This window comes from Lithobates pipiens, unplaced genomic scaffold (assembly GCF_037356315.1).
Source record: "Lithobates pipiens isolate NorthernLeopardFrog02 unplaced genomic scaffold, aLitPip1_a1.2 Scaffold_19, whole genome shotgun sequence".
Lineage (NCBI taxonomy): Eukaryota > Metazoa > Chordata > Amphibia > Anura > Ranidae > Lithobates > Lithobates pipiens.
In genome coordinates this window covers 187,822,905-187,847,162 of record NW_027507764.1, presented here as the reverse complement: position 1 = coordinate 187,847,162, position 24,258 = coordinate 187,822,905, and the positions used below count along the sequence as shown (strand labels likewise).

Sequence of the window (24,258 nt, the reverse complement as noted above, 5' to 3'; positions counted from 1 at the left end):
TAAAGATACACATCAGAGCTACATAAGAGATGGGGGTTTGTTGTTGAAAATTAAGCTTTTGTTAGTTAATTTGTCTTAGCTTTTCACACAGCTGGTTATGTTCACCATTATTAACTTTGGATTTGGCGTAACATTATCATTTTATTTATTTTTGATCACTTTTATTTTTTTCTGCATCGTGTTGCATTTGAGTATCTGTCTTTGTGGAAATGTCATGAGGAGACAAGATAAGATAAGATGGAGGTTTGCTGCTTTGGTTTCAGTTCCATTCCATTGTATCCCGTGATCATGGTCATTGTGAGACGTTGCACCATGCAGCCTGGCATTGCATTGCACTGTGGTAAAATGTCACTTTCCTTCACATTGTGTCACGCCACAATTGTCTTCATTGTTATGGAAAGCATAGAGCAGCCTTTTCGACTCTTGTAACATAGGAAGAATCCTTCTAACGTTGACATTTCAGGCAACCTCTACTAATAATGACTAGATCTTCAGGTTAAACACTCAGTTTTGCATCTAAGACAAATAAAAAAAGAATGTGAAGAATGTGGTATACTTAGCATGTTTGACACCCTCTGGGATTTTCTATAAGACAAATTTTTTTAGTAAAAATAATGAAACCAAACAAATAAAAAATAACCAAAAAAAGAAACGGAGGACATTGATTAGTAGAAAAGTGTCCCCCCTCACATTGGTGAACATTGTAGTGCCCCCCCCCCCCCCACGTTGGTAGGTGGACATTGTAGTGTCCCCTTCACATTGGTGGACATTGTAGTGCCCCCCCCCCCTCACGTTGGTGGGTGGACATTGTAGTGGCCCCCTCATGTTGGTTAGTAAGTGGGGAAAGGGTCCCTTTTACATTTTTGCTCATATTGGTGGTCAATGAGGAAAAATGCCTCCACAGACAGGTAACCATTGACACCAATGATTTTTGGGCTATCGGAGTGATTGAAATTGCTCATTGTCCAAGGAGCCCCTAGTAACCTCTGGAAGAACTGTGGTTGGCAAAGAAGGCCGTCGTAGAGTTCTACAATTTGGGAACTGGAGAGTGCTAAAAAAAATAAGGATATAGATATATATAATCTATCTCATCAATTAAATAATTGTGTTGACTACTGACCCTCTGGTTTACAGGTCTATCTTCTATAATGTAACATGGCCAAAAGTATATTAAATTGAACTTCTTCCTGCCCAGGCCAATTCTGACATTTCTATCCTACTTGTAAAAATCATAATTTTTTTGCTGGAAAATGACTTGGAACCCCCTACTAATATAGATTTTTTACAGGTTACCAACTTATAGTTACACAGGCAGTCTAGCATTATCATTTTTGTACTCTCTATAACATTTGCAGCAGGGTGGATTTGATTTAAATCACTAGTAAAAAGGCTTGATTTAAATCAACTCAATTTAAATCATAATTTTTAAAGAGCAACTGTCATCTCTGTCCACCAGCAGCTCCTCCTCATGGCGTCAGTAGGTGACTGGATGCCCGCTAACAGGCACTGCCATGATGGAAATGACAGGTGCGCTTTAAATTTAAAGGACTAAGGCCCCTTTCACACTGAGGCACTTTGCAAGCGATAGAGTGCTAAAAATAGCGCCTGCAAAGCACCCCCAAACAGTCGCTGCTGTCTCTCCAGGCTTTCACACTGGAGCGGTGCACTTGCAGGACGCTGAAAAATGTCCTGCAAGCTGCATCTCTGGAGCGCTGTAGGAGCGGTGTATTTACCGCTCCTAAAGTGCACCTTCTCATTGAAAACAATGGGGCAGCGCTCCAAACCCACCTGCAAAGCGCCGCTAAAACGGCGGTAAATCGCTGCTAAATATAGCGACGCTTTAACGCCAGCGCACTCAGTGTGAAATTAGCCTTATTTTTGTTGGTAGATATTAGAACTAGTTCAAGTAGTCGTCTATACCGATTAGACACTTTTTTTAATGTTATGTTACTGTGGCACTAATATGCAGCACTGATAGGTGGTACTAATGAGGGGTGGACTGTCAGTTTTTTTATTTTTATTCTATTTTTTACAAGTTGTATTTGTGTTGGGTTTGTTTATTTTTGTTTTGTTTTTTACAATTTCGCCTTTTTAAATATTTTATTTACTGCAATTCTTTTTATTTAATTTTTTTTATCAGCCCTGTTGGGCTTTGGTGAGATATCACGAGTCTAAACAGACCCCTGACATCTCCCTTTTTGAGACCGGGAAAGGGACTGAGGACAGAGATTCCCCGATCCCTTTTTCTGCAGCCTCAGCTGCACTGAAGATGAATGAACAGGAGAAAGAGGCTTCCTTTCATTCATAAACTGAAACCTCGTAAACAGAGTTTACAATGCTCAGTGACCGTTATGAATGGACAGAGTCAGTGATGACATATTTACCGGCTCCTTCCTCCACTCTCCATTCTGACAGATCCAGGATGGGGGCGGGACTGGAGGAGCACAGAGGGGGGGGGGGACTGGAGGAGCACAGAGGGGGACCAGAGCAGGACCAGGGGAGCCAGAGGAGGACACAGGGGACAGTTGGGATGATCAATGGGGGCAGTTACAAGGACTGATTACCCCCCCCCCCCCATATAGCTTTTAATAAAGCAGCTGACAGCCGCATGAGGGAGAGAAGGAGAAGCAGTTATCAGCTGCTTTATTGAAAGCCACACAGGGAGATTGGTGCTTGTAACTGCCCCCACGGTCACAGTGATCATCTGTGAGGACCTGCTATGCTGAGGACATGGGTATTGGATTAATCATCGAAGCATTTGCAAGTACTCATGCAAATGCTTGGTATCGGCGGTGATGCTAGTATTGGCATCTGTGCAACCCTAATCTGAACCCATTCAATCATACAGGTTGTAGTGTACATAGTTTTACAAAACAATGGGATAAAGGAATATTCCTGAACTTTGGTTTATCTCATGGTCACTGTGACATTGTGTGACTGCATCAATGCAGTGCATGTTATCTCAGCTTGGATTCATTGACTGAGTTTACATAAAAGTAAATATTGCAGAATATACAGCCTCATGCTTTATAACTAAGCTCTATTTCATGCTGTATAAAGTAAACTATTAATATATTTAAATGAAAAACTATCTTTAGATATATTTTTACTCCAAAAGCATTTTATTAAAATAAATTTGATAAAAAATCAAACAAATTGATTTAAATAAAAAAAAAAAAATTTTTTATTTAAAAAAAAAAAATTGATTTATTTCAAACCTGATTTACAGTGATACCTCACATGTGTGGTCTGAACACCATTTACATATGTGTGTGAATCTACATATGGGTTTGCCACTGCACACGAGGACAGGGGCATTTTCAAAAACATTCTTTATTATTTATACTGTCCTTTTTAAAAAAAAAATTTGATCCCTTGTGATAGAAATAAGGCATGACGGGTCCTCTTTATGTGACATCTAGGGGTCTACAAGTCCCCAAGTCTCTACCCTGGAAAGCATGGGATTAAACTAATCATTGATCTCCTGCTTTGCAGAAAAAAAATGGCATAACTGGAAGTGACGTAATGCCTTAACTTCCAGCCTTCTAGATCGTAGCTCTGATAACCTGGTGGCACAAGAGAGCCTAGAGGGGCGCCGATGGAGGTGGGGGGACGTCTCCTCCCACTGCATGTAAAAGCAATCTGGTGGCTATTACAAACTAGGGTGGCTTTTACAGGAAATCAATGGCTGAAAAGAAAAAAAGATACTGAGGTGATGCATGTAGCTGCAGGCTTTATCCCGGTAAAACCACTGAAAGTCCAGGACGTCATTTAGAACAGGTAATTCGTGGATAGGCATAATCAATCTGTAGTAAACCACCTACTCAACGTGAAGTACACAAGGAAGTGGCTTTCGATGGATAGTTGGAAGCCCGTCCATTAAGGTCCTCCCCTGTCACGCCGCCCTTACTATAAATAATGGATAGATTCATCAATTTGCATGAATCTATCCATGGCTGCTGCTGCCACCCCCTATTCAGTCGTCCGGCTCCTCTTTCGGATGCTGTGTGATTGAATTACAGTGGTGGTGCTTTTTTTGAAGCATCCGATTAGAGCCACAGGCTTCACAAAAGGTGGACTTGGAGTGCAGAGTTAAGTCCAGCCAGATGTGTTAGAAAAGAAAATTAAAGTATTTGCTTTCCTCCTAAGATGGGGTAAGTGTCGGGCAGACAGCTGGCGGGGGGGGGGGGGGGGGGCACAATGGCTGCATATGATGGGGTGCAAGTGGCTGCATATGATGGGCACAGTGAGGTTGCAATTGATGGTGTGTGTGTGTGTGTGTGTGGTTTTTTTCTTTTCCAGTTTGTTTGCGCCCCCTTTCCCCCCAAGAATTTTGAGTACCGGCCACTGCTGGTTGGAAGATATGTTCATAAATTATCGATCATATCTCTATTTTCTGCATGCAGTCTTATAATCTGTTTGAAATGCAATTAAATACATTTAAAAAAACACCTTGGTGCTTCTAATCTATGCAATTCGCATACCGGAATGGGAAGTGGAAGGCAAAGCAGAGTGGAGCAGCACTGTGAGATGGGGGATTGAACTCCAGCAATGACAGTGGTACAAAAGATTCGATCAAAAAACTGACAGCAGTGTAGGGAGGTTGAAGCAAGGTGATGACAGTGGAATGAGGAAGAGCAGAACAGTGACAGCGGTGGATGAGGTTGGAGCAGAGCCGTGACAGCAGTGTGAAAAAATTAAAGCGGAGCAGAGGGCTGACAGCGGCACGAGGCGTTTGGAGCAGAGGGCTGACAGTGGCGCGAGGCGTTTGGAGCAGAGGGCTGACAGCGGCCCGAGGCGTTTGGAGCATGGGAGAAATATAAAGTGCTAATTTTAAAGGCTTATATGCAGATTATTGTCGTAAAAAGTGTTTGGGGACCTGGGTCCTGCCCCAAGGGAAATGTATCAATGCAAAAAAAAGTTTGAAAAACTGACGTTTATTTTCGGGAGAATTGATTTTAATAATGCTTAGTGAAACAATAAAAATGTAATATTCCTTAAAATTTCATACCTGGAGGGTGTCTATAGTATGCCTGTAAAGGAACGCATCTTTCCCGTGCTTGGAACTGTCCCTGCACAAAGTTTCATGTCTGCAGGGAAAAGTCATTTAAAAGCACTCGTGGCTATAATGAATTGTCGGCTCCCCATAATACAGAGAACAGTCATTTTGAAAGTCATTGATAAAAATAAAAAATAATAATAAAATGCGTTGGGGTTCCCCCCCCAAATTTGAGTACCAGGCACTTCAGGTCTGGTATGGATTTTAAGGGGAACTCCACGCAATTTAAAAAAAAAAAAGCAAATGGCGTCTAGTCCCCCCCCCCCCCCCAAAAATCCATACCAGACCCTTTATCCGAGCACGCAACCTGGGAGGAGGGGGGGGGTGAGAGAGCGCCCCCCCCGAACCATACCAGGCCACATGCCCTCAACATTGGGAGGATGCTTTGGGTGTCTGTGACCCCCTCAAAGCACCATGTCCCCATGTTGATGAGGACAAGGGCCTCATCCCCACAACCCTGGCCGGTGGTTGTGGGGGTCCCCAGATCCCGCCTTGCCCCTGTTGAAATGGTAACGGGTACATTGTATCCCTACCATTTCACAAAGAAAGTGTAAAAAATTGTTAAGCACACAGACACCGTTGGGATAAGTCCTTTTATTAAAAATAAAAAAAGATTCCAGTGGTGGTAATCCACTCTTGGTATCCAGCGATGGGTGATCTCTTCTCCGGGGTCCAGCGATTGGGTGATCTCTCCCGATGACGTCCAACGTAGCTCATCCTGGGAAATCGTGGGAATTCAGGCAGCCTGACAGGTCTTAGCTGAGGAGGACGGGGCCACCCGTCACCTGACCCCGTCCCCCTCTGATGCAAGGGGAAACCCGTGCTTCCCCAGTGAAGTGCGAGTGACCCCACCCCCCTCTGATGTAACGGAAACCTGCGTTTGGGGTTAAAAGCTCCCTGCTAGCGACAGAAAAGTGCCATTTAAACAACGCTAAAACGAGCAGCGTTTTAACGCTAACGCGCACGCGGCCCAGTGTGAAAGGGGTCTTGGAGACAAATTTACAAGTAAAATGGAGATAATTGCATATTTGGAAATAAGGGCTACTTTAGGTAACAAGGATCGCTGAGTAATTAGATTTGCCATAAATTATAGGAAAAAGACACACGGGTGGGACAAGAAAAACACTTTTTTAAAGAGACGATTTTAATAAGCTATGATCCATATTACATGACACTAATTGAGATCATTCTTGCAACAAAGAACACTGAAGAGAATTGTGAGTGCTTTAACGACAATGGTGGAACTGCCAGGGTCGCAACAGTCGCACTGGGCCCTGACACTCTGCCACTGTCAGGGGCCCCCAGCGGGGTTGCTAGTCACATGGCTCTGAGCTGAGCTATCATATAGCTCAATGCCGACATTGACAGTTCCTTCTCCCTCCTCCCTCCTCCCTCGCATGGATGGTAGAGGAGAAAGCCGATCTGTTCCTTCTACCCCCACCCTTCTCCTTCTGTGTGCACCTCAGGAAGTGTGAAGGTAATGAGCTCTCACTTCCTGCAGTGCACACACAGGTGGAGAGGGGCGTGGGGAGAAGAAGCAGATCGGCTGTCTCCTCTCCCATCTGTGCGAGGGAGGAACTGTCAATGCCAGTTCTGAGCTGTATGAGAGAGACGCTCTCAGTGCAGAGTCCTGCTGAGGACGCAGGTGGCTTTGATGAGCACTGATAGGCAGGGCTGATAGAGGCACTGATGGGTACTGACAGGTAGCATTGATGGGCACTGATAGGCTACACCAGGGGTGCCCAACCTTTTTGAAGAGCGAGGGCCACGTAAGCGACTTGGTAACCAGTCGTGGGCCACAATGAGTGAAGTGGACACAAGACCGTTTACATCTGCCGCTCCATAGAGGTGATTGGAGGGTCCCATTAAATTGGACAAATTGTGCTTTCACACTGATGCACTGCAGTTTACCCAAACCGCGCTGTGTGCCTGTGGCTTTCCTCGGTTTGCTGCACTTTGCCATAGACTTTTATTATATCCTGCAGGTGTGGCGCACTTTCTGAAAGCTCACCAAACCTGCAGGTAATAACAGAAGTATATGGCTCAGTGCAGGTAACCCACAGGTAAACTGCACTGCATCTGTGGATTAGTTTAAAAGCAGCAGCCCAGTAACCACCGCAGAACAGATATGCCCAAATATACACTGTAATTTTAGTTATAAACTTACTTTTAATAACAGTCTTCCATTCTGGTATCATTGGCTGTTGCTGTTCCAGGCAGAGTGCATTTGGTATCACCTCACCTTTGATAAGGGCCAGCGCTTTACAGGAAGCAGCCGCTTTCTTCATCTACCACCAGCACAATTCTGATGCTCTAGGATGGCAACCTGCGATCTGTGCTTGCCAACCCAGTATCCCAAAACAGGAGGTTGCGGGCCACTGGTTGAGTACCCCTGGGCTACACTAAGGATCAGGGCAATTATTATCAGTGTAAACAATGTATTGACATTCTTGCCGGTTAACAGCTCTCCTTTCCTCACAGACACAGCCGTGGGAGGAAAGGGCTACCGATGACCATGAAGTCTGTTTACATTTGATCAGCTGATCACATGGTAAAAGGCTGCTGTGATTGGACCTTTACTGTGATCTCTGATCATCTGAAGGGCACAGAAGTCACAGGTTGTGCTGGATGCACGCTCCATGGAATGGATCATGCTGCAGGAGGCAGGGTTCTGGGAGGATGTCCATGGACGCCCTCCCAAAATTGGAAGCCTGTGGCTCGGATAAAAAGGGGGGGGGGGGTGTCAGAGGGGCACATCATGGTTTCTTGCACTGGGGCCGTGAAGGTTCTAGTTACGCCTCTGTTTAAGGGCATATAAACAGCATTCATCAGTGCATTCCAGTGGACAACAAATATAAAAGAAAAATATAAACCTGAAGGGTCACCATCGGCATTTCGAAACACAAGGCGTGCAATAAGAAATGCAAAAATGAAATCCGGGCATTTAAAATAGATTATGAAAGAATCATTGCTGAGGAGAGTATGTAAAAATCCCCATTAAAAAAAAAAAGTATTCATAGTAAAAGGGATAGGGTAGAACATATTGGCCCGTAAAAGATAATCGGGAAATTCGTCTTGATAAGGTGAAGGCAACTGTATTAAATGCTTTCTTCTACTCCAGCTATACAAATGAAAATGAGAGGCATGATAAACAAGACAGTAATAACATTATATTATGTACCCTTGCAGCTGACAGATACCGGTGATGAGAAAAATAAGACTAGAAAAACTTGATATAAATAACTTGCCAGGACCAGATGGCTTGCACCCAAGAGTGCTCAAAGAACTTGGCCATGTCATGGTCGAACTATTATTCCTATTTTGTAAGAACAACCTGCTGACAGGAATGTTGCAGCTGATTGTAGAAAAGCAAACGTTGTATTAATATTAGGGATTCACCGAATGGGTTTTTTGGTGCCGAAACCGATACCGAAAATGAAAAATACACTAGGCCGAAAACCGATACCGAAACAGCACCGATACCGAAAATGACTGTTTTTAAAAAATATTTTTATACAGGAGGTGGTCAGAGACTGGGGACATGGTACAGGAGGTGGTCAGAGACTGGGGACATGGTACAGGAGGTGGTCAGAGACTGGGGACATGGTACAGGAGGTGGTCAGAGACTGGGGACATGGTACAGGAGGTAGTCAGAGACTGGGGACATGGTACAGGAGGTGGTCAGAGACTGGGGACATGGTACAGGAGGTGGTCAGAGACTGGGGACATGGTACAGGAGGTGGTCAGACTGGGGACATGGTACAGGAGGTGGTCAGAGACTGGGGACATGGTACAGGAGGTGGTCAGAGACTGGGGACATGGTACAGGAGGTGGTCAGAGACTGGGGACATGGTACAGGAGGTGGTCAGAGACTGGGGACATGGTACAGGAGGTGGTCAGAGACTGGGGACATGGTACAGGAGGTGGTCAGAGACTGGGGACATGGTACAGGAGGTGGTCAGAGACTGGGGACATGGTACAGGAGGTGGCCAGAGACTGGGGACATGGTACAGGAGGTGGCCAGAGACTGGGGACATGGTACAGGAGGTGGCCAGAGACTGGGGACATGGTACAGGAGGTGGCCAGAGACTGGGGACATGGTACAGGAGGTGGCCAGAGACTGGGGACATGGTACAGGAGGTGGCCAGAGACTGGGGACATGGTACAGGAGGTGGTCAGAGACTGCATGCATGGTACAGGAGGTGGTCAGAGACTGCATGCATGGTACAGGAGGTGGTCAGAGACTGCATGCATGGTACAGGAGGTGGTCAGAGACTGGGGACACGGTACAGGAGGTGGTCAGAGACTGGGGACACGGTACAGGAGATGGTCAGAGACTGGGGACACGGTACAGGAGATGGTCAGAGACTGGGGACACGGTACAGGAGATGGTCAGAGACTGGGGACACGGTACAGGAGATGGTCAGAGACTGGGGACACGGTACAGGAGATGGTCAGACTGGGGACACGGTACAGGAGATGGTCAGACTGGGCACACGGTATAGGAGATGGTCAGAGACTGGGGACGTGGTACGGAAGATGGTCAGACTGGGGACATGGTACAGGAGATGGTCAGAGACAGAGGACGTGGTACAGGAGGCATCCCCCCATTGCAGCCAGTGTGTCCCCATTGCAGCCAGTGTGTCCCCATTGCAGCCAGTGTGTCCCCATTGCAGCCAGTGTGCCATTTTGCAGCCAGCCTGTGCACTGTGTGCAGGGAAGAGAGCCGCCTCCGCCGCCTGTTTGATAACAGCGCTGGGAACATCACAGCTTTCATTTCAATTGCTGTGTGTTCCCGGCCGTGCGCCGTCACACGCAGCCCCTCCCCCTTGTCCGGGCACTTTGATAGACAGATCATCTGTCCAATCCTGCGGATGATCTGTCTATCTAAGTGCCCGGACAAGGGGGAGGGGCTGCGTGTGACGGCGCACGGCCGGGAACACACAGCAATTGAAATGAAAGCTGTGATGTTCCCGGCGCTGTTATCAAAAAGGCGTCGGAGGTGGCTCTCCTGCGCTATGATGGGCGTCACCAGGGGCGGGGGGCGGAGCCCCGCCCCCACCCAGGCCACGCCCCATTTTCGGCTCCATTATCGGCCGTTTTTCTCTTTCGGCAAATTGCCGAAAAGGGCATTTTCGGCCGATATGTTTCGGCGGCCAAAATTTCGGTGCATCACTAATTAATATTCAAAAAAGGCCCAAGAAACATACCTGAAGACTACAGACCAGTCAGCCTAACATCAATAGTATGCAAACTATTGGAAGGAATAATAAGGCATTATATCCCAGAGTTTACTGATGAAAATAGTATCATTACTAGTAATCAACATGCATTTATGAAGAAACATTCTTGCTAGACCAAACCTTTTAACATTGTATGAAGAGGTAAGCTGTAATTTGTACTGTACTCTCAAAACAATTTAATTACAAATTACAGGCTTTTGGCATTGCTGATGTGGTATGTACCTACATAGGAAACTAATTTCAGGGACGTGTTCAGGGGGTGGTGATTAATTGCATATTTTCTGAATGGTCCTGAGTTGTGAGTGGGGTACCCCAGAGCTAAGTTGGGCAATAACTTTAAAACAGAATATAGCAACTTTACCAGAAGACCTAGTTAAAAGAGAGTGGTCTGCATATTTGAGATAAAAATATATGCATGCATTGGCACACTAGGGGTAGAACCTCTGGGGGAATTGAGGATGGAAAAGGATCTAGGGGTTGTAGTAGATTCAGCAGCAAGCAAGGCCAGCTGATTATTAGCATGCATTAAAAAAGTTACTTAAGAGATAAAACTAAATATACAGTTGTGCTCATAGGTTTACATACCCTGGCAGAATTTGATTCATTGGCCATTTTTCTGAGAATAAAAGATAAAGAAAAAAAAAAAATAAAAAATTCTTTCACTCATGGTGTTTGGCTGAAGCCATTTATTATTAATCGACTGTGTTTACTCTTTTTAAATCCATAATCTCAACAAATCCAAAAGACCCTGATCAAACATTTACATACCCTGGTGATTTTGGCCTGATTCCATGCACAAAAGTTGACACAAAGGGGTTTGAATGGCTATTAAAGGTAACCATTCTCAAAAACCCAATGAGTTTCTGGACTCCTGACAGACCCTTGCATCTTTCATCCAGTGCTGCTCTGACGTTTATGGATTGTGAGTTGTGGGGAAAGCAAAAGGATATGTGGGAAAAGGTAGTTGAACTGTATAAAACAGGAAAGGGAATATAAAAAGATATCCAAGAAATTGAGAATGGCAATCGGCAGTGTTACAACTCTAATCAAGAAGCGGAAAACCACGATCAGGTAGACAAACTAAAATTTCAGCCACAACTGCCAGGAAAATTGTTCGGGATGCAAAGAATAACTGACTAATAACTGAAAATATGTGGTGTGGCTGTTTCAAGATGCATAATGAGGCACTTGAAGAAAGATGGCTGCATGGTCTAGTCACCAGAAGAAAGCTATTACTACGCAAATGTCACAAAGTGTTACAATATGCCAAACAGCACAGAGATGAGCCTCAAACCTTCTGGTTAACCTTCAGACTAGCATTGAGCTTTTTTGGCCACAATCTTAAACGCTACATTTGGAGAAGAGTCAATAAGGCCTATGATGAAAGGTATACCATTCCTGCTGTGAAACAGAGGTGGATCGCTGATGTTTTGGAGATGTTTGAGCTACAAAGGCACAGGAAATTTGGTCAAAATTGATGGCAAGATGAATGCAGTATATTATCAAAAAAATACTGGAGGAACATTTGCGTTCATCAGCCAGGAAGCTGTGCATGGGACGTAGTTGGACATTCCAACATGACAATGATCCAAAACACAAGGCCAAGTCGACCTGTCATTGGCTACAGCAGAATAAAGTGAAGGTTCTGGAATAGCCATCTTGGTCTCCTGACCTCAGTATCATTGAGCCACTCTGGGGAGATCTCAAACGTGCAGTTCATGCAAGACAGCCCAAGAATTTACAGTAAATGTAGGCTTTTTGCCAAGAGGAATGGGCAGCTTTACCATCTGAGAAGATAAAGAGCCTCATCCACAAATACCACAAAAGACTTCAAGCTGTCATTGATGTTAACCTCCTCCCGCCCGCCCTATAGCCGAATGACGGCCTTAGAGCGGGCGGCTTCCTTCGCCTGGCCGTCCCTGGACGGCCTGGTGTTTACTTCCGCAATGCGCGTCGCCGGGGGCGCGCATCGCGGAAGTATTGTATTTGCCGTGTCTCCCGGAGACAGGCAAATACAGATCGCCGTGAACGGCCAATCAAAGCGGCCGTTCACATCGTGATCGCAGCTGCCAATGGGAGATGATCTCATATGTAAACCTATGAGATCATCTCCCATTGCCGTGTCTCTCCCTCCTCACACAGAGACAGCGTGTGAGGAGGGAGAGCGATCTATGTGTCAGCCCCAGTGCCATGTGTCAGCCCCAGTGCCATCTGCCAGTAGTGCCAGTGCCACCTGCCAGCGCCTGCCGTCAGCCCCAGTGCCGCCCGTCAGCCCCAGTGCCGCCCGTCAGCCCCAGTGCCGCCAGTGCCGTCAGCCCCAGTGCCACCTGCCACCTGCCAGCACCAGTGCCACCTGCCAGTGCCACCTGCCAGCACCAGTGCCACCTGCCAGTGCCATCCGTCAGCCCCAGTGCCGCCAGTGCCACCTGCCAGTGCCATCCGTCAGCCCCAGTGCCACTTGCCAGCGCCAGTGCCATCCGCCAGCCCCAGTGCCAGTGCCACCTGCCAGCGCCAGTGCCACCTGCCAGCCGCAGTGCCATCTGCCAGCCCCATTTGCCAGAGCAATTAGCCAGAGCAAATAGCCAGCGCCATCTGCCAGCGCCATCTGCCAGTGCCAGCCCCATCTGCCAGCCCCATCTGCCAGCCCCACGTGTCGTCAGTGCCACGTGGGGTCACTTTGTGGGCATTTCCATTGTCCTGGTGCTCCAGGGCCTTCAAAACTGTAATAGGTGGTTGAGAAATAAGATGTGTAATTTATGCTCCTAGAACGCCTGATGGTGCTATTTCAATATTGGGCCTCTGTATGTGGTCAGGCTGTGTAAAAGTCTCACACATTTGGTATCGTTATACTCAGGAGGAGTAGTAGAACGTATTTTGGGGTGTAATTTTTGCTATGTACATGCTATGTGTTGGAAATATCTTATAAATGGACAACTTTGCGTAAAAAAAAATGCGTTTTCATTTTTTTTCCACATTTTCCCAAAACTTCTGGAAAAAAAATGAACCATTCAGACGACTCATTATGCCTCATAGATTATACGTTGGGGTGTTAGCTTTCCAAAATGGGGTCACTTTGTGGGCATTTCCATTGTCCTGGTGCTCCAGGGCCTTCAAAACTGTAATAGGTGGTTATGAAATGAAATGTGTAATTTATGCTCCTAGAACGCCTGATGGTGCTATTTCAATATTGGGCCTCTGTATGTGGCCAGGCTGTGTAAAAGTCTCACACATTTGGTATCGTAATACTCAGAAGGAGTAGCAGAACGTATTTTGGGGTGTCATTTGTGGTATACACATGCCATATGAGAGAAATAACCTATTACATTGAAAATTTTGTGAGAAACCAAAAAAAAAAAAATCTTCATTTTGCAAAGAATTGTGGGAAAAAGATGACAACATCAAAAACCTCACCATGCATCTTAGTAAATACCTTGGAATGTCTACTTTCAAAAAAGGGGTCATTTGGGGGGTATTTGTACTTTCCTGACTTGTTCGGGTCGCAAGAAATGAGATAGGCCACCAGTACATCAGGTGTGATCAATTTTGTGCGATTCGCACCACAGATTGTAGTGTCTCTAACTTTCACAAAGACCAAATAATATCCACTAATTTGGGTTATTTTTACCAAAGATATGTAGCAGTATAAATTGTGGCCAAAATTTATGAAAAAAAAAATAATTTGCAAAATTTTATCACAGAAACAAAGAAATATGCGTTTTTTTTTCAAAATTTTCGGTCTTTTTTCATTTATAGCGCCAAAAATAAAAACCCCAGACGTGATCAAATACCACCAAAAGAAAGCTCTATTTGTGTGAAAAAAAGGACACAAAATTCATTTGGGTACAGTGTTGCATGACTGAGTAATTGTCATTCAAAGTGTGAGAGCACCAAAAGCTGAAAATTGGTCTGGTCAGGAAGGGTGTTTAAGTGCCCAGTAAGCAAGTGGTTAAAGGGGACAATGCACTGTATTAAGAACTGGGTTATGTGAAAGAAGAAAAGTTTGTGTTATTGTTCATATGCTCTGAAAAATGGCCAATAAATCATAAATTCTGCCAGGGTATGTAAACTTTTTTATAAGCACAACTGTGTGTGTGTGTGTGTGTGTGTGTATGTATGTGTGTATATATGTGTATATATATATATATATATATATATATATAATATATATTATATAATATACTTTTTTTTTTTTTTTTTTTCACATGAACACACAGTATCTCGCAAAAGTGAATATACCCCTCACGTTTTTTGTAAATAGTTTATTACACCTTTACATGTGATGACACTTTGCTATAATGTAAAGTAGTGAGTGTACAGCTTGTATAACAGTGTAAAATTCCTGCCCCCTCAAAATAACTCAACACAGCCATTAATGTCTAAACTACTGGCAACAAAAGTGAGTACATCCCTAAGTGAAAATATCCAATTGGGCCCAAAGTGTCAATATTTTGTGTGGCCACCATTATTTTCCAGCACTGCCTTTAACCCCCTTGGGCATGGGGTTCACCAGAGCTTCACAGGTTGCCACTGAAGTCCTCTTCCACTCCTCCATGATGGTGGATGTTAGAGACCTTGCGCTCCTTCACCTTCTATTTGAGGATGCCCAACGGATGTTTTAATAGGTTTTAGGTCTGGAGACACGCTTGGTCAGTCCATCGCCTTTTTATCCTCGCTTTCTTTAGCAAGACAGTGGTTAACTTGGAGGTGTGTTTGGGGGGGGCCTTATCATATTGGAATACTGCCCTGCGGCCCAGTCTCCGAGGGGAGGGAATCGTGCTCTGCTTCAGTATGTCACCGTACATGTTGGCATTCATGGTTCCCTCAATGAACTGTAGCACTCGTGCAGCCCTAGACCATGATGCTCCCACCACCATTCTTGACTGTAGGCAGGACGCACTTGTCTTTGTAGTCCTCACCTGGTTGCCGCCACACATGCTTGACACCATCTGAACCAAATAAGTTTATCTTGGTCCCATCAGACCACAGGCTATGGTTCCAGCAATCTATATCCTTTATAGTCTGCTTGTCTTTAGCAAACTGTTTGTGGGCTTTCTTGTGCATCATTTCTAGGAGAGGCTTCCTTCTGGTACGACATGCAGACCAATTTGATTCACCGTACGGCGTATGGTTTGAGCACTGACAGGTTGACCCCACTGTCACCTCCGCCTGTCCCCTCAACTTCTGCAGCAATGCTGGCAGCGCTCAGACTTCTATTTCCCCCAAAGACAACCTCTGGATATGATGCTGAGCATGTGCACTCAACCTCTTTGGTCGACCATTGCAAGGCCTGTTTCTGAGTGGAATCTGTCCTGTTTAAACCAATATATGCTGCAGCTCAGTTTCAGGGTTTTGGCAATCTTCTTATACCCTAGGCCATCTTTATGTAGAGCAACCATTCCTCTTTTTCTTTTTCTTTTTTGTTTTTTCAGATCCTCAGAATTCTTTGCCATGAGGTGCCAAGTTGAACAAACTGTACACTTCCTACTTTACATTGTAGGAAAGACATTTCTTCAGTGTTGTGACATGAAAAGTATAGTATTTTTACAAAATGTGAGGGGTGTACTCACTTTTGTGAGATACTGTATATATTTTATATCAAGAGACAGGGTTTTTTTTTTTTTTTTAAAGGGAACACCATCCCCTGAATGGTGTGACTTATACACAGGCAAGGCATTCTCAAAGCCACCCCTTATATACCGTAGTTTATTCTTTGAGGCTGGAAAAGCATAGATTCATAAAACAAGTCTGCAGTCCCACTAAGCAGGTTGCTAAATATATTGACATTGTCACACTAGGATCAAGTTTAAAACTAAACACACAAACTGCCCCCAGCAACATTGTTACCCTTGTCTCAAAATGATAACCGAAGTGTTCTCCCCGTTCCTCCCAAGACCACCTGATCTCTAGCGTCCCTTGCCACCTCCTCCTATGCTTGCCTCCAGAACCTCTCCTATCCTCTAGAACTCTTTACCCCAAACTGTCCAACTGTCTCCTACTCTATCCATCTTTAGGTGGTCCCTGAAAACTCATCTCTTTAGAGAAACCTATTCTGTTTCTAACTAATAAACTGTCTTTACTTTGTTGGCTGTCCCCCTCCCCCCACAGTTTTTACCTTTGGTCATTTAATGCTCCCACTTAGTTTGTACGCAAGGCCCTCTGAGTCTTGTATTACATTGTATTGTGCTTTTTGCCTTTTTTATTTTGTAAAGCTCTATGCAAACTGTTGGCGCTATATAAATCCTGCAAAATAAACGATTTATTTCCATTAAATTTGCATTTTCCTTTCTTGCAGTTTTATAAAAGTGGTTGGATTTCATACACAGATTTGTATATTATGTTTTTACTAGTCTCCTTTTTTATAAGAGAATGTGATTAGCATTCCTGTTTAAAGCAAACCTTGCACTCCAACCAAAGTCTGAATTCCAAGTCCCCTTCCCCTTGCTTGTGTATGTATATGGTGGGTGTGGCCCAATTTCACAGCAATTGTGGGAGGAGGACAATAAATACCTGGGTGCCCAATGCACAGAGTACAGGGTTCAGAGGTGGGCTATGCACAGTATGCAGGGTTCAGCTATCACAGGCTGTCCACATATCACTTCCACCCCTACTGGGATTTTAACGCACAACCATCTCTAGGGTTTACAGAGAATGGTCTGAGAAAAAGAGAAAATATCCAGTGAGTGGCAGTTATGTGGATGAAAAATTCTCTGTTTATGTCAGAGATCAGAGAAGAATGGGCAAACTGGTATGAGATGATAGAAAGGCAGTAACTCAAATCATTGAAGAAAGAGGTTTGGGACTTTGTATGAAGCATGCAGCTGGGGGGGGTGACCATGATGAAAATTGTGTCTGACCAGTTCGTTATATAACTGTAATTACTAAATTTCAATACAGCACATAGAGTATAATAGAATAAAAATGTATTCCATAAATAATGTGTATAACCAAAACATCATAATATAGCATAATAATGTCAAACGCATAACCCATGTATCATAAAATACATATATAAAAGTGCATGATTGTTACAACATATTGCAATAAAATTGATTAAAATTGAAGTGATCCTGATTGTAAACATGATAGTGGCATTGACACGCGTTTCATGGATGACGTCTACTCATCGGGAGAAGATGCTTGATGTATATCTATAATTAAAAAGTTAAACCTTAACAATCAGTCTCAATGTAACTGGAGGGGAGGGGGAGGAAAAACAAAAGTATGGATAATATCCACCCATACTTTCAAGAGCGATGAGAGCTGCCGGTCCGGCCGAACAATTCACCATGAGACCGATTTACAATCGTGCACTTTTATATATGTATTGTATGATACATGGGTTATGTGTCTGGCATTATTATTATTATTATTATTATTATGATGTTTTGGTTGTACACATCATAAATGGAATACATTTTTATTCTGTTATGCATTGTATTGAAATTTCGTAATTACAGTTCTTTAATGAACTGGTCAGACACAATTTGCATCATGGTCACCCCCCCCCCAGCTGCATGTTTTATACAAAGTCCCAAACCTCTCTTTTCAATCACTTGTCAAACAGGGATTGAGGCATTGTATCTACGGGTCCTATGCCTCATATAGAGTCCCAAATCTCCCCTTTCCCCAACAGTAACTCCAAATAACCACTTGTTACAACCAATGTATGCAGAATGCAGGGTTCTGAACGTGCAACACATTGAACCTTGACACAGATGGGCTACATCAGCAGACAACCACACCGGGTGTCAGCTAAGAACAGGGAACTGGGGCTACAATTCGCAGAGGCTCACTAAAACTGGACAATAGAAGAATGGAAAAACATTGCCTGGTCTAATGAGTCTGGATTTCAGCTGCGACATTCAGATGGTAGGTTCAGAATTTGGTGTAAAAAAACATGAAAGCATGGATCCATCTTGCCTTGTATCAACAGTTCAGGCTGGTGGTGTCATTTTCTTGGCACACTTTGGGCCCCTCCGTACCAATTGAGCATCATTTAAATGCCATGGCCTACCTGAGTATTGTTGCTGACCATGTCCTTCACTTTATGACTACAGTGTACCCATCTTCTGATGGCTCCTTCCAGCAGGATAATGCGCCTTGTAACAAATCTCAAATCATCTCAAACTGGTTTCTTGAACATGACCAGTTCACTGTACTCCAATGGCCTCCACAGTCACCAGATCTCCGTCCAATAGAGCACCTTCGGGATGTGGTATAATGGGAGATGCACATAATGGATGTGCAGCCGACAAATCTGCAGCAACTGCGTGATGTTATGTCAACATGGACCAAAATCTCTGAGGAATGTTTCCAACACCTTGTTGGATCTATGCCACAAAGAACCGTTCTGAAGGCAAAAGGGGGTCCAACCCAGTACTAGCAAGGTGTAGCTAATAAAGTTGCCTGTGTGTGCGTGTGTGTGTGTGTGTGTGTGTATGTATGTATGTATGTATATATTTTATTATTATCCCAGAGCTATGCATGTTGCTTTGCTCTACCATTTACTTTGAATAGCCCCACAAAGCACTTCTACTGAAAATGAAAACAAGCCTGCATTTTAGTGCACCTCAGTCATATACTTTTTGCCTGGTGGTGTGTTGCTTTGCCAAAAATATTGCAGCTGTGTGTTTTTTTTTTTTTTTGCGCGTTTAGCAGCCCATTCAAATGAACACAACACTGTTCTGTGTGGGTGTGTTAACAAAAGTGTGGTAATTCACCATAAGTGTGAATGGACCCTTAAAATTACCAAGGTTTGTATAGAGTGTGTGTGTGTGTGTTTTTTCTTTCACATGTGCGGGCCGTTCAGATCCGCCTGTCAGTTTTTTAGGGGGCTCTGAACGGACGCTCCATACAGGTCTATGGAGCGTTTGGCTGTCAGCGGAGACCTCTCCGCTGACATCCGATCCGCTCCGCAAAATCCAGACAGGTGTAAACCATATTTTTTATCTGTCTTATCGGTTTGGATGAAAACGGACAGGCGGTCCTTCCCCCCCCCCCCCCATAGGGGAGAGTGGAGCTCTGGCAGGTCTGTCCCTGCAAGCGTAGGAGTAAAAACTGATCCGTAGGTCTGAAAGTAGCCTTAGACCTCATGCGCACGGATGCATAGCAACTTCTGTATGCTGAAGCATAACTTTTTTTATTTTTATTTTTTTTTATGTCCGGGCAGCGTTATGCATCACATTCAGCCACGAGTACAAGTGAATGCTTTGTAAGTTTATTACTTGTAAATTATTATTCTGGGCAGTGAAATTAAAGTGGTTGTAAACCTCAGAAATGATATGTGTACAAAGTATATCCCCCCCCCCCCATGTGTATTTGTCTCAGTTAAGAGCACGAAGTGTCATTTTTATCTGCCACTTCGTCCCTCTGTTAGCATGAGTCACCCTGACAAGTTTCCCTGACACCAAGAGAAAAAAAGGTGACGGAAGGGACTGCTCAGGCAAGCTTTATAAATTCTGCACTTTAAATGGATGTAGAAGAGCGAAGACTGCAGATAAACAGGTAAAATGTTTTTGTAGGATGATATGTTCCATCTCTGTGTGTAACCTGAGGCCAGTCACTTCATTGGGTATAGGTAAAGGTTTCCAACCACTTTAATGCAGAAGCACTTAAATGCTTTACCTGCATTTACAAGCATCTACGATTTTCTTTTTTTTTTTTTCTGCCGAAACGCCACTGACGGGAGGAAAGGTGTCTAGGAGAGCTGGGCAAACGCCCTGTGTGATGAGCTCAAAGGAAAAATTTTCTTTTAAAATTCAAACACAGTAAGGGAAAGTTATCCCTGGCATCTCTATTTTCACTATTTCCCACTTGGGGAGATTTCCCTTCTCTTCCTGACCCATAGCCAGAACAGGTAGTGAGAAGAAAAAAATGAAGGAATTCCTGGTTAACACCAGAACTTGGTGCCCCCATTTGAACATTTCCCCTCTATTTAATGTTTGGGGACAACCCAATCTTAAAGGAGTTGTAAAGGCAGAATTTTTATTTTATCTTAATGCATTCTATGCATTAAGATAAAAAAAAGCCTTCTGTGTGCAGCAGCCCCCTAACACTTACCTGAGGGCCAGCTCTGTCCAGCAATGTCCACAAGTATCAAGATTCTCCTTCCTGATTGGCTGAGACGCAGCAGCAGTGCCATTGGTTCCCACTGCTGTCAATCAAAGGCAGCTAGCCAATCGGAGGAGGTGGGGCTGGGTCGGTTCTCGGTGCCTGAATAGACACAGGGAGCTGTGACTCATCTCGGGTGCCCCCATAGCAAGCTGCTTGCTGTGGGGGCACTGAACAGGAGGGAGGGGCCAGGAGCATAGAAGATGGAACGAGAAGAGCAGGATCCGGGCTTCTCTGTGCAAATCCACTGCAACAGAGCAGGCAAGTATAACATGTTTGTTATTTTTATAGGAAAAAAAACAAGACTTTACAATCACTTTAATCATGAGATGCAGACAGCAATAAAAACCCTATATGATGAATATTATGTAGCGCAACCAAAAACTCATAAATCAAGTCCAAATATTAACAAAATTCCACCTTAGTGCAACATTCGGTGACAGTTCATTGATATTCAGTGACTTCAGTGACCACCACCTTTAGCTGGAATGCGTGTTCTGCCATATAGCGTCCGGCCATCGGATACTGTCCGCCCTGTACTGTGCAGGCGCAGTACGGAGCAGAAGGAGACTCTGAAAATGCGCCGTACACAGCGGACACTATCCGATGGGGGACACAATGTGATAATTCACTTGCAATAAAAACCTGACAAGCGTACCACCCCCCCAAAGAAAAAAGTTATACTTAACGAGCAATTAACCCTTGCACTGTTCATGGAAAGACTGAGCACTTCAGGAGTTTTTTTTTTATTATTTATTTTTTCCGGACAAGAAGACACCTTGCAGTACTTGTATTTCCTGTATTCTAAAACACAAACTTTTTTTTTTTTTGTGACTCCTGATCGCAGAGGAGAGGATTTATTTTAAATACAGGAAATACAAGTACTGTAAGGGATCTGCTGTTGGGACGTGTAATTCCTCAATTAGACTTCTGATAATTGTACTGTCTGTCTTCAGTCAATGTAAAATGGACTGTTGTGTAGTTATAGTGCAGTCTTTGCATTTACCTTTGTTCTATGTAAATGAAGATCTAGGTGTGTTTCTGGGAGTGTGGGAGGAGAGTGTGGGAGGCTCAGGTGTGGGTCGAGAAGTGACTCTGAGTAATGACAGTTTGCTTCCTGGTTGTCGGTAAAACTCTTTTCTTCCTGCTTCCAAGCTGGCTTTAAAAGATTTATGGTATATGTTCAAGCTTTTCTGAACCTTTCAGGTGTAGTCTTTTTGGTCTATTATTTATTTATTTTTATTTTTCTGTTCAGTTTTTGATGTGAAGGACACTGGATTTGTGCTGTGGATGTCTGTTTTCTCAACTGTTGGCACTCGGCAGTTGAAAGCATGAGGCTCAGAATTGTTAGAGGTAGGAGATTCTCTATTGGAAACCTTTTTGTTGCGATTTGTAAAAATATTTTTCAGTTTGATTTGAGTGTTGTGCATATCTGTACTAAAGACGCTTTTGCAGTGTGTGACTTTTAACCTCAGATCTTGTTGGGTAATGAATTGTGTTTTTTCCAGGGCCTGTTCACATCAATACGGCTTGGATGGCCTTGTGCAGTGCAGTCCCAGCATATAGACGAGGCAGTTTTGCTTTTTTATGTCACATTAAATCTGTTCACATCAATCTGCTGTGGTGAAAAATAAAGGCAATGTAACTTAGTGACATTTCAATAAAGTAAAAAAAAAAAGAGGAAAGTTAATGGTGAGATGTGTCACTTATGATGCGTTGGCACTGCATCTTCCCAATGCACACAAAAACAAATGGATGGGGATCTGTTTCCCATCTGTCCAGCGGATCATTTCACAGTCAGATAACAGTCAGGCGGTCCATTTCACTGCCCCATAGAGGAGAGCGGCCTGCGTTCATGTCCACTCTGCAGAGCGGACATGGACCTGTCATCGGCCTGTTTAGCATGGATCAGCAGAGAGAGACCCTGGACAGTCTTCCTCATGTGAAAATGCCCTAAAGCATCCAATTCAATGATGGCTTTCATTTTCTATTCCTGAAAATGGCAGGTGACTCTGGTTGCTGTGGGCAACAACTCCTAGTATATTTTATTTTTATTTATTTTTTTATTGGCCCCTTTTTAAGTTCATTTTTATTTTATTTTTATTCCTATCACAAGTAAGAATAGAATAACAACTTCCCTTAGGCTTCGTTGATATCTTTGTGCTGCAGTAATGTATGTGTTGAGCATTGGTGTGCTGTAGCACCATTGATTTTTAATTGCACCAAAAACCTATCTTGGCACCATAATGTGAAGTACTACTATGCATTGTGGTGCTCATTATATTACAGAAAAAAGTACATACCTTTTTTTTAAATAAATGCTGTCTATGCCCCTGTTGCAGATGTTTTTCCTTGCTTACTGTGAGATCACCGGTAAGCTGAGAGTGGAAATCTCCCCAGTGGAGACAAAGCAATAAAACCTTGCAAAGGTTTTAATTAGAGCTGCATGATTTAATTGTTAAAATCGCAATCTCAATTTGAAACACACTCCATCTCCCATCCCCCAGTAAAACCAGAGTGCCCAACCTTTTGAAGAGCAAGGGCCACTTTAGTGACTTGGTAACCAGTTGCACGCCACAATGAGATGAGCTGAGCGGGCAGATGACAGGTCTGTGTCTGTTTGCATATACAAAGTGGACATGGACTCAGCCCACTCCTATGGGACCTCTGATCCGCCCATTCGCTGTTTTTTTGAAGTGGATCAGATTGGAGATAGGTGGGTGTAAAAGGACACATGTCTGTTTTACATCTACCGCTCTATAGAGGTGAATTGGAGGTTCCAATTGGGTCGGACTGATCGTGTGAAAGGGACCTAAGGCTGCGGTTTACCTGCACCTCAACTGACCGCTTCACCACTTCTTCAGGATTCTTGCAGGTATCGCTGGCTGCTGCTGTCTCCCAGGTGGGTAGGGCTGGTAACTGTCCTCCAGAGCAGGTACTGTTGGTGGGTATTTCTGGCTAGTTCACAACCTGCCATCCCCGAGCATCAGTGTGACAGGAGCCAGCGCTGGAGAAGGCATTGCGGGAGAGAGCAGAGCCGATGCTTCTTGTATTTCTCCTGTCATAGGCAGAGTACATTTGGTACCACTCCGCCTGTGACAGGATCCGGTGCTATACAGGAAGCATCAGCTCTGCTTCTTCTAGTGCTGACTCAGGAACAAGCGATCTGGACTCGCTGGCCTGCCATCCCAGAACAGGAGGTGACGGGCCACATCAGAGGTCGCCATGGGCCACATCAGAGGTCGCCACGGGTCAGCGGTTGGGCACCCCTGATGTAAAAAGTACAGAGCAGTTCTCCGCTCACAGCTGTCAAAAAAAAAAAGCAGCCAGCAATGTTTATCAACAACATTGCTCAGTGCTGAAAGAGACAGATAAAAAGAAATGTGTCTTACTGTTTATTAATTTACAGATCAAAGGGATTAACTTTGGTCTGCAAATTAAGGCTGAGTTCACACTAGTGCGAATTGGATGCGGCCTCCCTACATCCAATTCGCAATAGCAGGAGATTGTGACCAGCTCTCTATGGATTCAGTTCACATATCTCAGCTGCGGCTCCGGTGCGATTTGCCCAGAAACGCCATTTGTTTTCAGGTCCGAATTAGGCAAAAATTTGAGCATAAATGGTGAACAAGGATGCACTAGAGCCCTGCTGTGAGCCGAGCCTAAAGCAACCTTGTCAAGTAAAAGAAAATCTTTCATTTTTTTGATTATGATTTTTTGATTTTTGTTTTTTATGAAATTGTTCCTCTGTTTTAAACCCTTATTAACTCTTAATGTACTCTAACAAGCCTTCTTAACACCTTATTATTCTTCTCTAATTATTATTGTCCTGCTGATTTTTGTTTT

General features: G+C 44.1%; 1 protein-coding gene across 6 annotated transcripts in view; it reads left to right on the top strand.

The window, feature by feature from the left end:
* The window catches only part of ZDHHC3 (zDHHC palmitoyltransferase 3), a 96,902-nt gene that overhangs the window by 5,947 nt on the left and 66,697 nt on the right, over window positions 1-24,258 (top strand). For 2 of the 6 annotated variants that reach the window (XM_077491576.1, XM_077491582.1), the window contains exons 1-2: window positions 21,472-21,587; window positions 21,668-21,765. The exons of 1 other annotated variant lie outside the window; for it this stretch is intronic. The gene's annotated coding sequence lies outside the window, so the exon portion shown is untranslated. 3 more of the 6 variants (XM_077491580.1, XM_077491581.1, XM_077491578.1) reach the window with 3 other exon arrangements.